Source organism: Lagenorhynchus albirostris, chromosome 9 (assembly GCF_949774975.1).
Source record: "Lagenorhynchus albirostris chromosome 9, mLagAlb1.1, whole genome shotgun sequence".
In the NCBI taxonomy this organism is placed as follows: Eukaryota; Metazoa; Chordata; class Mammalia; order Artiodactyla; family Delphinidae; genus Lagenorhynchus; species Lagenorhynchus albirostris.
In genome coordinates this window covers 36487606-36493598 of record NC_083103.1, presented here as the reverse complement: position 1 = coordinate 36493598, position 5993 = coordinate 36487606, and the positions used below count along the sequence as shown (strand labels likewise).

Below are 5993 nucleotides of genomic sequence, written 5' to 3'. Positions count from 1 at the left end.
TAGGCAACAGAGCTACAAAAACGTGTCTGGACCGGTGCAGCAATGAGACTGACTTCACATAAAAATTGTGTTAGTTAGGGTAAAGTAATCTTCTATAACAAAAAGACCCCCAAATGTATAAAGGCTCAACACAATAGAAATGTACTTCTTGTTCACATAATAGTCTGAGGTTGACATTTCTGGTCAGCGGGTGGCTCTCCTGCATCCAGTTATTCAGGAGCCCAGGCTCCTTCCATCCTATGGCTTCACCATCCTGCATCTAGTCAAAGGAAGGTACAGAAGAATGTGGAGAAGGCTCACCAGCTTCATAAAAGCCTCAGCCTGGAAATGGCTCTCATCACCTCTTACATTTCATCAGTGAGGTCACATGGCCACACCTAGATGTAAATGGAGCTGGGAGCTGTTGGTGCTTTCTGGGAAATTCCTCCACATGGAAGGAATATACCATAGAAGGAAAAGCATGAATTTTAGGGACAGTTAGCAATATTTGCTACAGAAAGGGAAATATACTAAAATGGAGTCCATACAGAATTAAATACAGCTAGGGTGCCCTTGGATGTGGCATCTGGCTGACAATATCACTATCTTTGTCTGAATCCCTAGCTCTTAGAGCAGTGCCACGCATATAGTAGGTGCTCAGTAAAGCTGGTGAAAGGGTCCTAATCTAATATGACTCTGGCATCCTTATAAAAAGAGGAAATTAGGTCACAGATACACACACAGAGGAAAGACCATGTGAAGACACAGGGAGAAGATGGAGAGAGGCCTCAGAAGAAACGAACCCTACTGACACCTTGATCTTGGACTTCTACCTTCTAGAATTGTGAGGAAATTAATTTCTGTTGCTTAAGCCACCCAGTGAATGGTAGTACTTTGTTATGGCAGAAAACTAACACAGGGGGAAATGAAGTCTGCTGTTCTCGCCCGTGTTTCTCTCCAGGGCATAGGCCATTAGGTAGCTGCGTGAACTCGGGTAGTGGGTAAAAACGGCAGGAGGCTCTCCTGGGCCTCCAGGGTGCCCTGGAGCCTACAGCCCCGCAGGCCTCCCATGATGACCTGGGCACAAAGGGGGCCTTCCAGTCCATGAACACAATGACCGCCACTACCCAGCCCCTCCTCTGTGCCTCCCTGTGTTGTCTGCTGGCAGTCCTGAGACTCCTGGATCATGGCCTCCAACCCAGGTGAGCTCAGTCCAGAGGGAGCCATAAGGCCTGTATTTCCTGGATCCTAAGACGACATCAATTACAAAACACTATCCATTCAATAACAGGGTTCCAGGAGGCAAGAAGGACTCTGACTCAGAAGCACGGATTGTAAGAACTACCCTGATTTTAGTCAAGGGGAAATGGGACCACCTGCATGTCTTTGAATCAGGGAAGTGAAATCAATGGTTCTAGCACAGGGGTGTGTGCTGTGACAGGGAGGGTGCTGGGAGAGAGTGAGTGATTCTGCCTTGTGGGGGAGGTCAGGACCCTAGAGGACACATGTGAGGAGGAAAATGCCAGGCCAACGAGGCAGGAAGGGTATTCCCAGCAGAGGGAACGGCATGGACAAAAGAATAAGGTGTAGACATAGCTGCAGTAGCAAGGATATGTGTAGAGGAGCAAACGGAGGTGAGACAGGGCAGACAGACAGAGTGCAGACTGTGAAGGGCCTGGGATGCTGGGCCCAAGGTCCTCAACTGCATCTAGAGCAGAGGGTGGGAAATGAGGCCACAGGCCAGGAGAGCGCCCCAGGCCCATTCAGAACAGGGGGCTCCAAAGCAGATCTGTTATCACAGCTCCATCTCCTTCAGAGGCTCCCCTCATGAGAGCACAGATGCTTTGTAACCAAGGGATGGTCTATTTAAAGCCACTTGTGAGTCGGTTCTAGGCAGTATACTGCAGGATGGAGAGGGAGGGAGGGAAGGAGGAAGAAGGCCCTGAGGGGGAATGGTCTGCCCTGAGCCCACTGTGAGGTCTGGGGCAAGTCCCTGCCTCTCCCTGGGCCTCAGCTTCCAGCACCCACCAAGACGCAGCTGCATGGGTTCAAAGCCAGGCTTCATCTCTTACAGTACGTGTGCTTTGGTCAAATTACTTAACCTCTGGGCCTAAGTTTTCTCCTATGTGAAGGGGCTAATAATGGTACCTACCTCTTAAAGGCGCTATGAGGATTAAATGAGATAATGGACATAAAGCCCCTTTAACAGTGTCTGACACACGCAAAACACACAAAATCAGCTACTGTAGAATATGATGAGGTGATCATGATGGACTAGCTTTGGAGGTTTGAAACCTTACACAGTGTTTTTTTCCAGCGTATTTGGAACTGCAATGTGTAAGAAAGGTTACGTTGACCTCTTCTGCCTGATGCAGGTGGAGACCCCGAGACCAGGCCCTCAGCATCCCCCTTCCACAGGGCTGTCTCCCAGCACCCCGTCCCCCCAGGGCACCTCTGCAGAACTCTTAGGCTCCAGAAACACCAGGTTGAAAGCGATTGTCCCAGAAGATTGCTGAGGTCTCTCAGCGGCTCTTTTTTTTTTTAAATTTTATTGAAGTAGAGTTGATTTACAATATTGTGTTAATTTCTTCTCTCAGCTGTTCTTTTTAATCTAATTCTTATTTCTGAAACCTGAGTATACATCTGGAATAGCTATCCTTTACAGCTCAAAATCCATTTTCCAAAATCATCAGCTGCGCCAGGCCTCAGGGACAGTCTGCGAAAGGCAAACCAAAATGGACACGGAGAGGTGAGGAAGTTATTTGAACAAAAATCCTGACTGCAAAGACCCACAGACAATGAAGTACCACCTCCGCATTTTTTTTAAGCCAGTAAATTTTTAGTTAAGGAATTTCACACACTGATTCATTCCACTGCCTATCAAGGTTACCTTAGTTCCTCCAAAACTTGAGTCAAACTTATCTTCAAGATAGACATTTTTTGGGCTTCCCTGGTGGCGCAGTGGTTGAGAGTCCGCCTGCCGATGCAGGGGACGCAGGTTCGTGCCCCGGTCCGGGAAGATCCCACATGCCGCGGAGCGGCTGGGCCCGTGAGCCATGGCCGCTGAGCCTGCGCGTCCGGAGCCTGTGCTCCATGACGGGAGAGGCCACAACAGTGAGAGGCCCGCGTACCGCAAAAAAAAAAAAAAAAAAAAAAAGATAGGCATTTTTAAAAGATCCCATACTTCATCCACAGTTGTTCTGTCAGTCAGCCTGGTCGCAATTTTCTTAGTCGGGTTTCTTTTATCTCCAGTTGAATAAGGACATACTGATGACGTACTTCAAAAAGTATCCCACCTAGAATCTTTGGGATCTAGTTTTTCAAATAATTCACTTTGGGGCTCTAGCAGTTGAACTGCAAGAAGAACATTGCTATTTTGGCTAATGATCTAAAATGCATTATTCCTTAACACATTTCTCGTATTGCAGTTGTGGTACATCCAGTTTTCACTCATGACCTTAGCAAAAAGGTTAACGGTCTCATTATCACCATTTCAATAAATTTACTGTGATGTAAGCAGAACTTGTGTCTCAGTTTAGTCCCATTAACAATTTCTGGACAATATGACCCACAGTGCCCTTCTCATTAAGAATGAGGCTTTACCTCCACATTTTTTTATTGAGGTCTAGTTGATTTACAATATTATATAAGATTCAGGTGTACAACATAGTAATTCATAATTTTGGAAGGTTATACTCCATTTATAGTCATTATAAAATATCGGCTGTATTCCTTGTGTTGTACAATATTTCCTTGTAGCTTATTTATTTTATACATAGTATTTGTACCTCTTATCTCCTACCCCTGTCTTTCCCCTTCTCCCTTCCCTCTCCCCACTGGTAATCACTGTTCCCTACATCTGTGAGTCTGTTTCTTTTTTTGTTATAGTCGCTAGTTTGTTGTATTTTTTAGATAAGTGTTATCATACAGTATTTGTCTTCCTCTGTCTGACTTATTTCACTTAGCATAATATCTTCCAAGTCCATCCATTTGTTGCAAATGGCAAAATTTCATTCTTTTTCGTGGCTGAGTAGTATTCCATTGTATGTACATACCACATCTTCTTTATCCATTTATCTGTTGATGGACACTTAGTTTTCTTCCATATCTTGGCTATTGTAAATAATGCTGCTATGAACATTGAGGTTCATGTATCTTTCTGAATTAGTGTTTTTGTTTTCTTTGGATATATACCCAGGAGTGGAATTGCTGGATCACATGGTAGTTTCCATTTTTTGAGGAACCTTCATATTGTTTTCCACAATGGCTTTAGGAACATATTTTTTAAAGATAAGTCATGCAGATGTGACCATCTCCACCAATCACAGTCCAGGGTAGTTTCTCATCCCTTTGCCTCTAGACGGTCGGCACTGCCATTGCCCTGTGTGAGGTGTCCTGTGGTTGTCTCTTCTCCACTGTGGGACTGCGTCTTGTTCTTTCACCTCTGATCCTAGCACAGGGTCTTTTTTAAGCTGGCACCCAATAAATAGATATTGGATTGATCGAATGGAATTGAATATGGAACCTCTACACGGTCAACTCCAAGCTGCATTCAACAATGACCCAGAAAGACCTGGATCCTGACTGCACAGTGGTCACTGATGGGGTGGGAAGATTACTAAATACAGGTGTGATAGGGCTCATGACTTATTATTGAGAGATAAAATTCCAAAGCCCGCAAGGGGCAGGGGTTTGCCTTTAGGATCCACTAGGGCTGGTCTTGGGAGGACCCTGGAAAACATCACCTTGAGATCCTGAAACAGAAGGTCTCCTTGTTTCCTGGGACCCCAGAACCCACTGCAGAGCTCTACCCGGCTTTTTCAGCATAAATAGAAGCCTGGTGCCTTGTCGTGCACTGTTTTCACAGCACATGCATTCTAGACATTGGTCTTTAGGCTTCCATGGCAGACTCCAATCTGCAGGCCACAGTGAGCAAAAGCTGGGAGAACAAGCCCAATCCCCACCCTATTCTCACCCACTGCCCTCTGCATTTCCTTCCTTCTGCCTCTGCCTCTGGTCACATGCCAGCTGCTTCAGCCACCTTGAGCTTGTCACTGTTCTCCAAGCTCTCCCACCCCTTAGCCATCAGGTTCTCTCTACCTCTACCTCTACCTCTCTGTTCTTTCCTGCACCAGTACCCCCTTTTATACCTACTGAGCTCCTACTCATTCTTCAAAGCAATCCCAAATGCCACCTCTTCTAGGAAGCCTTCCTAAATCTCCCCAGCTGGAATTTTTAACTTTTCCTTCTCCCATCCTTCCATAGAACTTATACAGCATGTATGGTATTCTGCTTGGGTTTAAGTTATATCTCTTACTTCCGTTACTATGTTATAAACTCAGTGACGGCAAAGATTTTTATTTTACTGGGGATTCGCATATATGTGGGAAGTCCATGGATTTGAACTTCAATTCCTAGGTCTTTATGGATATGTAAATTTAGACAAGTTACCTAATGTGTCTGAGTCTTAGTATTCCAGTCTGTAGAATGGAGGTAAAAAACCCTTTTTTCATAAGCTTATTGTGAACATTAAATAAGATGAAGTAATAATGAAAATGAAATAATAATAATGAGGCTAATATTAAGTGTTCACTTAGGCACTGATCCAAACTCTTTACAAGCTCATGTAAAACGTTTTTTTTTAATTTTAGAAATAATTATAGATTTGCAAGAAACTGCAAAACAGTGTGGAGAGATCCTTTGTGAGGGCACCCAGTTTTCTCCAGTGGTTAAATCTTACACGATTATAGTACAGTATCAAAACAGGAAACTGACAATGGCAGGATGGTGTGGGAGTACAGTTCTGTGCCCACTCGTGTAGATTTGTGTAACCACCACCACAATCAAGGCACGGATCTATTCTATCTCCACAAAAATCTCCCTTATGCTAGTTCTCTATAGAGCCACCCTTCTCCCTTCTACCAGTAAGCCAGTAAGGGTGGCTTACTTTTTGCCAGCCACGCTTCTCCCTTCTGCCATGCTTAACTCCTGGCAACCATCACTGTGCTTTACAT

The 5993-nt window shown here is 44.8% G+C and overlaps 1 non-coding gene across 1 annotated transcript; it reads right to left on the bottom strand.

The window, feature by feature from the left end:
- Positions 1-3444: 3444 nt before the first annotated feature.
- Positions 3445-3578, bottom strand: LOC132526607 (small nucleolar RNA SNORA1). The gene has a single exon (XR_009542601.1). It is a non-coding gene; the product is annotated as a small nucleolar RNA SNORA1 (small nucleolar RNA).
- Positions 3579-5993: the final 2415 nt, after the last annotated feature.